An 11,838-nucleotide genomic window follows, 5' to 3' on the forward strand; every position below is an offset into this window, starting at 1 on the left:
GCGTGGATGACCACGTGCTGCCAAAATAACTGAGGTGGAGTTGTGAGATGTTTTAATTGGAGAGAAAGGGCAGAGTGACACTCCTTTGAAGTATGCAAAGATACAGACCTCGGCTGGCTGTTTTCCGTCTCAGATGGGTGATGCAGTCCCTCGAAACTCAAGATTCTTGGGCCCTACCCTCAGAGTTGCCAGTTCAATTGGTGTGGGCTGGGGCCCATGAATTTGCATTTCTGACAAGCTGCGGGCGATGCTGACAGGGCAGATCTGCGGGCTGTGCTTACAGTGGTTCGGGGAGAAAACAGGCACGAGGGATTTCAGCTGGACTCAGGGAAATCTCATTCAGGCCAGCAAGAGGATTCTCTCCCTCTCCTATTTTTTTTCTTTTCTTTTCTGGAAACATTAGATTCTCACCTGGCTGCAATGGAATGAATGGGGTTTTTCTTCCCTAAAGAGCAGGTGCTTCTAATTATAAGAGCAATTCAGGGAGGAAAGAGCCACATTTTAAGTAACAGCACCCTGTTAAGTGTTCACCCAGAGAGGAATATGTGCAAGGAGAATTTTCTACACTTTGGAACATGCCGAATTAGAGGATAATCTAAACTTGATTCCATCTCCGTGATTCCTTATATTAACTATGAAGCTCTTACTGGCACCTATCAGTGTTCAGTGTGAGCGGAAGGTTTAAGGCCCCCCCCCCAAAAGTGCGTATTCTACCTCTTTAGAGATGAGGGGGAAGTCATAAACTTATAATGGCCAAGGAAGCTGATAGAATTTGAAAGCGTGCCTTGAGGTGGACCCTGAAGAGTGGGTTAGAGTTGGATGCACAATGTCTGCTCCAGGAAGACCCACAAGGACAAAGGCCAGGTGGTGGGGCATGAGGGTAAGGTAAGGGGTGGGGAGCGTGGGACCTGGTATCAGATTATGGAGGACACTGAGGTCAAGCTAAGGGGACTGGATGTTATCACAGGGGCATTTGAAAGCCCTTAAAATTTTGGGGTGGGAGCTGCATGATGCAAGGGAGTTCAGGGAAAGCAAATCTTGCAACAGGTTATGGGCTGGATTAGAGAAGGGACTACGGCAGAGGTAGAAGAGAGGAAAGCTTCAGTGATGTCCCCACCAGTAAATGGTAAAGGGGCAATTTTAATACAAATTAAGTTGGTGTCATCAACACTTACATGGCTACCGCAGATTGTAATGAGTAAATATCTGTTAAGGATAGAAAGTGAAGGTTAAAGCATAAATAGGCGCTCTGCAAGAAAGTCGTTCTAAATTCACGTTCTAGCAGATCAGTTCTTCTCTGAGGGCTCTGGGGTGGTTTCAAGCTCCATCACAACAAATGTTTCTATAGAGAACTTAACACTAAGAAGAAACAGTAAAAGCAAATGATTCTGATTTTTTTTTTTTTTTTTTTTTTTTGCAAGTGCTGGAATTCATCTTTGGGATTTCAGTCTGCATTCACTGGGTAATGGTACTATCTCTCAGATCACTCTTCTGCGGAATCTCAGAAAACAAACTTAGTCACAGAATTCTATTTTTTTCTCTTAGAGTTTGACATTGGTGAGGGAGTCAAATAAATACAAGGCAATGTGCCAGCATACTTTGCCATCTGATTGTGCTCACAAGAATATTAAAAACAAAAACTGAAGCCATCTAGCAAAAAAATCTTTTTTTAATAAAGCAAGAAGGGTTTTTTTCTTTAATGTGAAACAAAAGATGACATTGAAAAATTAGACCTAGTGAAACAATTTAAAGCAACATCGTTTTTAAAAGATGGTTTTCTAAGACTTACTCTTGACAAACTGAAAGGAGCATGAAGATCTTTGGAAAAAATGCAACTTTGTCTTTATAACTATACAAGATTAATTATACTAAAAGCATCAAACAGGATGAAAAAGTACATTTAACTAAATGTCTTGGCTTGCAACTTTAACATTCCATTCACCTGTGAAATAATTTGGTGATTCTCCAATATCATATTATTGGTCATTTTAACATTACCAGAACAGTGAACAATGTGCTTTCATAGCATCGCCCAAAGAAGTGAAGCATGAAGCAATGACAAGAAAGAAATGATTCAGAGTTTTTTCCAAGTCTTGGGAGCCCTTGAGTTGTTAAGATTTTCTACTCATTCTCCGTCCTGGAAAAGAGAGGCTGAGCGGGAACTGCACTTCTTTGCAACAGAGACTTCTATAGCTAAAAAGGAAATTATTACAGTCCAACATCAGATTTAAAAAAAATCAAAACAAATAAATGCAACCATCAGTGTTTTAGTTCTCAAAAACGAAAGAAGGGGGTCAAATAACGGTAGGATTGATGGCCTCTTAGCATGACTGTATGGACAAGACTGAGAAGCACAGAGAGGCTATGTGATTCCATGGCTATGGAAGAATATAGTCTAAATTTCAGGCCTCCTGAGAGTCTCCATGCATTGCTTTTTGTACCTTACATATTTTTGTTTATATACACATTCTTTTTCATCCAAGTCCTTTTTCACACCACTAAAATCTGTATAATTTTGGACCACTTTCAATCATTCTGTTAATGTTAAATCAGTAAGGAATCGTGCCTCCTTCTCTTTAAAGTGAAAGTTCTAAACAAATCAAAGTTTGGAAAGACTGTCTAAACTTCAGTTTTAGCAAGTAAATAAAACCACACACAATTCCATTGTTATTTTCCCATTTCGCAGTTCAAGAAATTTAGAACTCCAGTGACTCAGAAGATGATTTCCAGGGCAGCCTGGCAGTGAGCAGGAAGAGAAAACAGATTGTTTCGAGGAGACCCCTTTCCATGTCTATCCCTTTTACATGACATTCGTTTTCTCAGCTGCCTTTATCATCTGACATTCCACATAGTGGATTATTTGTTCATTGTTTGTCCCAGAATGTGAGCTTCTTGACAGGTAGAACTTGATCTAATGTTCACTGCTGTGTGCCCAGAACTTGCAGCAATGCCTGGAATGTAGTGGTTGCTCAATTATTTTGATACAATCATGAATTCGCTACATAGTTAGGTGTGCGGGGCAATAAACTAGGAACAGTGGTTACTTTTAATCCTGTAGGGATTCTGGGAAACTGAGACTTGGAGAGCCTAATAGTGGTAACTGATAGCACTGGGTTTATCTGTGTCTAAACGTTTTCCCCCAGTACAGAAGCCCATCTCCCATTCTTCAGACTAAGAAGTTAACTGTAAATTTCAAGATGCTCACCTTCTACTAAACATGTTTCCTTTACCCAGAGGAATGCTATAGCACCTACAACAAATGCCCCCAAATTATCATCATGTATATGCCATCACAAAGAACTAGAGACTTGGGGTCCAGTTTCTGTCCAGACACTGATTTTGCTCATAATTTTACTGATAATCCTTTGCAATTACCTGTTAGTCCTATATGTATTAATTAGATAAGCTCTGAAAGGTGCTCAGCAAAATGATTTTTAGAAATCATTCATACCTTCCCCTGACTGTAACTTCAAATATGTTTTACCTTAATCTCAGATTGATCTATCTTTGGCAGTAGTTCTTGGTCCTAGCTTTAATTTTCTCTGACTCTTACACTCCCTTTCTGGAACATTCTGTCTCAGTTGATTGATGAGAGGCAAACCTAGCTCACTTAAAAGAGCTTGGATATTTTGAAAGAAGCTTCACTCTTTATCAGGGAATGAAAATTAAAACACCCACTAGGCTGACAAAAATTAACCTGTTTGACTAGTGTGGAATATTAGGAATGCTCATACAGTGTTAGGAGAGGTGTCCTCTGAGCAATCATTTAGGGGGATGACTTGGCCATCTCTAGTTAAGGTAAAGATGTACAATTCCTGAAATTCAGTAATTCCACATCTACTAAGATCTTCTAGAGAAACTCCCACATTCAGGTAAATGTGTACAAGGTAATTCATTCCAGGAAAAACTGGAAACAGTCTAAATGTCTCTAAGTGGCAGAATGGATAAATACACAGTAATATGTAAAAATACGATAGAATAAGAAAATAGTATGGGATGCCATTTGTGTGCAATTGTGACCATACAAAATAATATATCATACATATTGGGACATTTGCATATAGCAAAAGTATGAAAACATGCACAGAAAGAACATACCAATTTCAGTATAGCAATAACCTCTGAGAAACAAGGGGAGGGAAAGGAAGCTGAGGTAGACGTAGAACATCAAATTCTATATCATTTCCTTTTAAAAAACAGAAACAAGGGGTGCCTGGGTGGCTCAGTGGGTTAAAGCCTCTGCCTTCAGCCTGGGTCATGATCCCAGGGTCCTGGGATGGAGCCCCACTTCGGGCTCTCTGCTCAGCAGGGAGCCTGCTTCCTCCTCTCTCTCTCTGCCTGCCACTCTGCCTACTTATCATCTCTATCTGTCAAATAAATAAATAAAATCTTTAAAAAAAAACAGAAACAAATATGGCATTTGTTGTATACAAATGGTATACATGTAAGTATTTGGTATTTATCCTCTCTTTTTTTATGTTTCGAACACATTTCAAAATACTTTTAAAAAGAAACATGCATTCTGTTAACATAGTCAAAACACATATAACATCTTAGAATGTTGGTTTACCAGCTTTTAAAGTTCAGATTCATTTGCTTTTCTTGATTGAGGCAAATCTACATTATTTCAAAACAACACCTCATTGAGATATTGATAGGGACAATTTGAATATGCAAATGTACACATCTTTTTAGCAAGGTGCTTATTATCTGGTGATGAGGTTATAGTTTCCACCCGAAAACTCAGCTGCTCCCTAAGGAGCTACTGAGACCCATTTCCTGATGACAGTTTTTCCTTTTGGAGATTGGGTAGTGATTCCTGGTCTCCCCATTAAGGCTCAACAAGGGATAACTATTCACTTCGTGAATAGGTGGAAGGTTGACCATTTAATTGGTCTATTGTTTAAGCAAATATTGCCTCACTTTGTCACAAAGTACTGCTTAGGGGTGCCTGGGTGGCTCAGTCGTTAAGCTTCTGCCTGGGAATCAGGTCATGATCCCAGGGTCCTTGGATGAAGCCCCCATCACATTAGGCTCCACTTGGCAGGAAGCCTGCTTCTCCCTCTCCCACTCCCCCTGCTTGTGTTCCCTCTCTCACTGTGTCTCTCTCTGCCAAATAAATAAATAAAATCTTAAAAAAAAAAAAAAGTACTGCTTAAACATTTTGATGCTGCCTCTTGGTTTTAAACCTTCTCCAATTTACTTTATTGTGCTTTGTGTTGGTAGCTAACCAACTGCTAAACTCAGTCACTCAGCTTGCTGAGAGTTAACTTCACATCTGGATCTGGTCAGCCGGAGGCCAAGGGTAAAAGCCAATAGTGAACCAAGGAACACGACTGCAAGGAAGGCAGATAGCGCCAATGCCTGTCTTTTGCCGCACTGTAAATACAACTGTCACGTCAAACTCGACAGATAAACAAATCAGAACCAACCAATTCTACCTCAACCTCCTCCTCATCTACTAATGGATCTTTCCTCTGTTTCCCATACCCTCTTAATACAAACATTTTCAGTCACTTAGATTCAAAACCTCAACATTTTTTGATTCCTCTAGAATCATTCCTCAGCATCCAATTCCTCTCTGAGACTGGTGGTTCTTTCTGAGTATCTCTCGTGTCTGTGAATGTCTCTTCCTTCTCTCTCTTTTTTTAAAGACTGTTTTTAAAAAGATTATTTATTTATTTATGTGACAGGGAGAGAGGGCGCACAAGCAGGGATGTGGCAGGCAGAGGGAGAGAGAGAGAAGCCTGCTCCCCATTGAGTAGGGAGCCCAGTGTGGGCCCAGCTCCATCCCAGGACCCCCGGATTATGACCTGAGCTGAAGGCAGACGCTTAACTGACTGAGCCACCCAGGCACCCCACTTCTTTCTTCTTTGCTCTCATCCTTACCACTGCCACCCAGGTTCAAGCTCTTACCTGGGCTTCTTTAAATTCCTGTAGCACATAGTTTTTAAAAATACTTTTTATTTTTTAATTTAATTTTTTTTTATTTATTTGAGAGAGAGAGAGTACATGCGCTTAAGCGTGCAGTGGGAGGGACAGAGGGAGAGGGAGACAGAATACTTCAAGCATACTCCACACGGAGAGCAGAGCCCGATGAGGGGCTCTTACCTCAAGACCCCAAGATTGTGACCTGAGCCAGAAGCACGGGTTGGCCACCCAATCAACTAAGCCACCCAGTTGTCCCAAATAGTTTTTAAATGAATTTAAATTGCTTTCACTTGGAGAGTGAATTCTACAATCTCTTGAGAGAACTGAGAACATTCCAGGAGGTAAAATTAAACAAAAATAGAAAAGAGCTGGGAATTTATCTTTTTCAAACTACGATGTTAATTCTCAGTGTCGTTTAAAACGGGGTGGGTCAAGCTCTTCTAAGTCTGGAGTTTATATCTTATCAGAAAAGCTGTTCCTTAGAATAAACCTGAGGTTGAAAAAATACTTCGTGGAAATTGTACAAGTTGCTCTTTGAAAAAGAAAGCACTTAGCTGGAGCTGCCATAGAGAGGATTCCTCCATTGGGTGGAGTCTTCTTCATTAGGCAACAAAACCTTCGATCTAAACTTTGAATATCTGTCCCCAGTTCACAGGCTTCCCTTTCCAAGATCACCAAAGATGTGCCTAGAATTCCAAACTTCCAATGGGCCAGAAGACCTGAGCTCACTTTGATTTTATTTTTTATTTTTGCACTAATTTCTTTGTAAACACATTTACAAATAACTCTTAAATCTGAAATGATTTTTCCATTCTTCATTTTATTTTAGCATTAATTTTTTTTCTAGTTCTTCTATTTAAGCTAGTGCACCTCTGCGATAATATAATTTTCAGTAGAATTTAGCTAACACTGGGTATCTTATCTAAGCTAGTGTCTTGGTCAGTTTTATAGTTCTTGGTCTCAAAAATTAAGTCTCAGAATTTCACTCATGTTTATTTCCCTTAAGTTGTTCAGTCCCTTAAAATATCTCCAGGATCAGGGGCGCCTGGGTGGCTCAGTTGGTTGAGCACCCCACTCTTGCTTTCAGCTCAGGTCATGATATCAGGATCACGAGATCCTGCCTGCGTGGAGCCCCACGCAGAGCCCCGAAACAGGCTCTGAGCTCGGCAGGAATCTGCTTACCCTCTTCTTCTCCCTCTGCCCCCTGCACCCTGCTAGCATTCTCTCTGTCTCTCTCTCTCTCTCTCTAAGAATAATAAATAAATCTTGGGGCATCTGGGTGGCTCAGCTGGTTAAGCATCTGCCTGCATGATCCTGGGTCCAGGGACTGAGTCCCCCGTCAGGTTCCCTGCTCATCAGGGAGTCTGCTTCTCCCTCTCCCTTTAACCCCACCCTGCTCTCTCTCTCTCAAATAAATAAATAAATAAATAAATAAATTTTTTAAAAAAATCTCCAGTATCTAGTGTCCAAGGGCCACAGAGAGAAGAGTTCATATTTCCCCATGGATCCTCCTGCGCCTGAGTAATCTTACACCAGACAGGCACTGATTCTTCTCCCATGATGTTTCTTCTGTCAGGCTTCATTGATAAAAGAGTCCTATTTTCGGACTTTTTTTTTCAAAAGGAAAAGGTAGGAGAAGAGGTAATATATAAAATGTAAAATTACTATTTCTGGATAGTTTTCATTTCTTCCTCAAAGAGTTCTTCGGTCTCCATGTCTTGGAACTCTTAAATCATCTGTTGTTATGGTTAAACTGCTTTCTAGTTCTGTCATTGCTTATAAACCCAGTGCCTTGAATATGGTAGAGACCTAGTACACATTCATCAAATCAACAAGTGACTAACTTCAACCTCAATTCTCTCCAAAATTAATTTCTTGGTACACCCTCAGACTGGGTTCTGAGATCAATTTCCTGCCTCTATCTGACACTCTGATGCCGACAAGCTGTGTCATGGAGGAGAAATACAGTAACGCTGCGTATCTGGTGAATGGCCAGTGTTCAAGCAGAATCTGGTTGCACCCGAGAGTTAAACCTTGGTAGCTGACCTGCATAAAAAGTAACAAGTACCTGCATAGCAATATCTACCCCCGTAGAAAAGAACAGAACAGCAGCACAACAGAATTGCATATAACATTCAAATGAAATCCAGAAAGAGGGGTAACTGACATTCCTGAGAAGGAAAAACACCTCGAGGCCCGTGGAAAGTCACTTACATGCTCTCAATGCAAGGTTGTTCATTCCTACCAGCCAACCTGTTCAACTTCCAGAAAGAGGAAGCAAGATGGAGCAAGCGAGGTGATGGATTTGTCTTGTGAAGGAGCTGCCCATTGTGGACAGGACCATGTGGCAAGCTTGACTCCAGCAAGGGAAAAACTCTGTAGAAGTAGCTAGCCATCGTGCAGGGGCCTCCAGCTCCAGGATCTACAACAAGGACCAAAAGTTCCATCAGCATATTCTAATCACTCCACCGTCTAGAAGCCAAGGCAAAAGAGAAGGGCCAGGAAAAACACGAGCTATGTAAAGGAAGGTAGAAGAATGGCAGATTATGTCTCAGAATAGAAAAAGGAAAGTCCTCTGGCTCATAGATGGCTTGGAGAGTACAGCATCAACAGCCCATCTGTCCTGGGCAGAGCGTGATGCTGTTCCCACTCACTAGCTTAGGAGAAGAGAGCTTCCATGGAATTCTCTGGGCCACGTCGTTCCTTACCGGTAGCTACCAAATGATTAAGCAAGGCTGTAAATAGTAGGGAAGAATCTAGAGGGAGTGATGAAAATGATCACCTGGGAGAGAGGAAGAAGCCAGGAGGGGCTTAAAGAGCATCAGTTGGCTTCTTGGTGCGGAGGCGGAAGAGCTGGGAACAGGGCGAAAGTGTGCCCTGGAGAAAGTATGTAAGAGAGGAGCCCCGGTGAGATGCAGGAAGGACGGGCGTGCCCTCTGCCCAGAGCTGGGATAGCTGGGGCTCAACCTGCCTTCTGTTCCATTCTCATCCTCGTGCATCATCTCTTTGAGCAGTTGCTGGACTTTTCTCTGGTTCAGTTCTTCTGCATATTCGACAATTTTTCTTTCTTTCTTTTTAAAGATGTTATTTATTATTTGTTTGTTTATTTATTTACGTATTTATTTATTTGAGAGAGATTGAGAGCATGCCCAGGAATAGGAGCAGAGGGAGAAGGAGAAGCGGACCCCCTCTGAGCAGGGAGCCCATATTTATTGAACAGCCGGTAAGTGCGTGACTTCTGCTCTCCAGAAATTCATATGTAGTCTCCTTGGCTTCAGGCCCCTGGGAACATGACCTGAGCTGAAGGCAGACACCTAACCAACTGAGCCACCCAGGCGCCCCATTCTTACCCTAGTTTTTTTTGCAAGTCTGTCATTGAAAAAGGCCAGCTGGGTCCAAAATAATGTAAGTAAGGTAATAAAGGTGGGATGGGAAAGCCATTCTGTTCTCCCCAGGCGATAATGTGATATTCTCAAAAACCTTGTTTATATGTTATTTCACAAAAGGGTGGTTCAAAACTAAATAACTGAATGAAGAAGGCAATAGAAGGGGATTTTAGAAAAAAAGAGTTCATTTTTATCACCTAAATATTTCCTTATATTTACTAAAACTCATGTCCTTTTTCATGTTGAACTTCATTAAGGTAGCAAGGTGGTATTCAGAACAGAGAAATATGTCTTATTGTCCTAAAAGTTGCCTGTCCAGTTTTGCTGCTTTTAAAAGTTGCAGAGACTCACAGTCTGTGAGTTCAAATACTTCCTTTTATGCAGAATAAATAAACTTGCTTCCAAGACAGGATGAGCAGATAGTTCCAAACACTAAACACTTCATGGCATTCAGTGTGAAAGTCTTGAATGTGATTTCTAAAATGAGTGGTTAAAACATTCTGAATCTTTAAAAAAGGGTCGGGGGCACAAATTCATCATGTAGTTTTTGGTCCAAGTGATATTCATGTGTTTATAATATTCTCTATCTTTTTATGTTCATTTACATATACCTTGTTATGTCACTTAGTAAAATAACAAAGTTTTATTCAGTAAAGTGTCAGTGGAGCATCCAGAATTCAGCCAGGGCATCAGGTAACCAGACCTGGGAGGAGGTAGGATGAAGCTCAGAGATTTCAAACATCATCGGTTTCACACTCTGGCTGGAGGGCAATCCTGAATTCCACAGAGGGGAGCACTCTATGTAAAGGTTGTGATGTACCCTTGGCTCTCAAAGGCCTTAGGCTTCTTCCACGTGTTTTATGGAGGAGTAAACTGAGGCAAAGGTGTCTGGAAGATGAGTAACCATTCTTGGTTTTATGCTTTTTCTGCCCGACAGAAGTTTCTCTTAGTGAGCAAAAGAAGGGAATCAGATAGACTAAGAACCTTGCTGAAGGTAATTCAGGGCTTTGATCCAAGTTCTAAATGTTGTTAGCTTGGAGATTCACCTGGAACATTCCTGACTAATGACTGGGAGGCAAAGGTCTCCTCTAAAATTAAGTGCTGCCTCTCCAGAGAAATTTTCCTGCGAAAGCTTTGCAGTTTAGCTTTATTTTTTAAAAAATTAATTGCTGGGGCGCCTGGGTGGCTCAGTGGGTTAAGCCGCTGCCTTCGGCTCAGGTCATGATCTCGGGGTCCCGGGATCGAGCCCCGCATTGGGCTCTCTGCTCAGCAGGGAGCCTGCTTCCCGCCCCCCACCCCCCGCCTGCCTCTCTGCATACTTGTGATCTCTCTCTCTCTCTCTCTGTCAAATAAATAAATAAAATCTTTAAAAAAAATTAATTGCTATTATTATTATTATTATTAATTCTTAGTTTGGAAGAGGAGAAAAAAGACAAAAGAGTGAATTGAACTTTTTCTTTTTTTTTTTTTTCAGGGTCAAGGCATGGATCTGAGGTGTAAAGAGGCTGACAATATGGCACTTGGCTCTTGGCTTAAATGGGTTTTATTGATCATGAAGGGCCTCCCGCCTGTTAAATCGTTTTCTGTTATGCACTAGAGCTGGGAAGAACAGTGTCTCAGCGGCCCTCTGTATGGTCCTGGGCAGTCTCCTCCTTCACTCTTCCACTATTTTCTAATAGCCAAATAAGGCCCATGGATTTTATTTAGTTCGTACTCTGCAGACCCGTACATAGTTTGTAAATAATTAAATTAGTTGCCAACATATAAAAAAATAACTAGTTATGGTTTTTCCCTTCTCCTTAAAAAAAAAAGACCAAAGCTGTCCAGTGGGGGCCACATTCTCGTGGAGCAGCAATGGCTGGGAGTGGTTGGCGACTGCCTCTTTCAGTGGGACACGGACCCCCATTCAGCCAGAACCCACAGGCCCTTCTACCCCCCTGGGCTACATGCCCAGCCTTGTCCTGCCTCGCAACCTTTCTCCTCCCCCACTTTTATCGGCACAAATGTCTATTGAGAACCCAGCGCTGCAGCTTTTTCTGACCCACCTATGCATTCAGACCTGCCCCCTGCAGAGTTCTGCCCCCGTCTCTCAAAGCCCTGTAGTCTCCTAGCTGGCATCGACACGCTGGACGGTCTTACCTGCCGATCAGCGCACAGCTTAAATCTTACGCTCTCAAATGACGCTTGTTCATCCTCACAGGGTTTTCTGGACCTAGCAGAGAGAGTACAGTGGGGTGAATTTTAGATCAGGTGACAGGCCAGGTGGAGAGAGACTTTTGTGCAGGAGATTTGGCTGTTGTGCCAGCCTCGGGCATGTGGGGGTGGGGGTGGGGGTGCCATCCCTTCTTGAGAGCAGGACTCACCCAATATTTGAGAACTATGATTAGGTGGGAGGGTAGTGGAGGGGTTATACCCCTCCCCGGGGCCATCTCAGGAAGGGAGAGAAGGGCTCCCCAGCCCCACATCCACCTCCCACGGTCCCCTTCAAGGAACTTCAATCAGGGCCTCCTTCTGGGGCCAG

At 42.2% G+C, this 11,838-nt stretch overlaps 1 long non-coding RNA gene across 1 annotated transcript; it reads right to left on the minus strand.

Moving 5' to 3' along the window:
* Positions 1-1,577: 1,577 nt before the first annotated feature.
* On the minus strand, positions 1,578-11,486 carry LOC116858909. The gene is made up of 3 exons (XR_004381042.1): positions 11,457-11,486; positions 8,146-8,353; positions 1,578-2,193 (listed from the first exon to the last, which is right to left on the minus strand). It is a non-coding gene; the product is annotated as an uncharacterized LOC116858909 (long non-coding RNA).
* Positions 11,487-11,838: the final 352 nt, after the last annotated feature.

Source organism: Lontra canadensis, unplaced genomic scaffold (genome assembly GCF_010015895.1).
Source record: "Lontra canadensis isolate GAN:19392208 unplaced genomic scaffold, GSC_riverotter_1.0 scaffold4, whole genome shotgun sequence".
NCBI lineage: Eukaryota > Metazoa > Chordata > Mammalia > Carnivora > Mustelidae > Lontra > Lontra canadensis.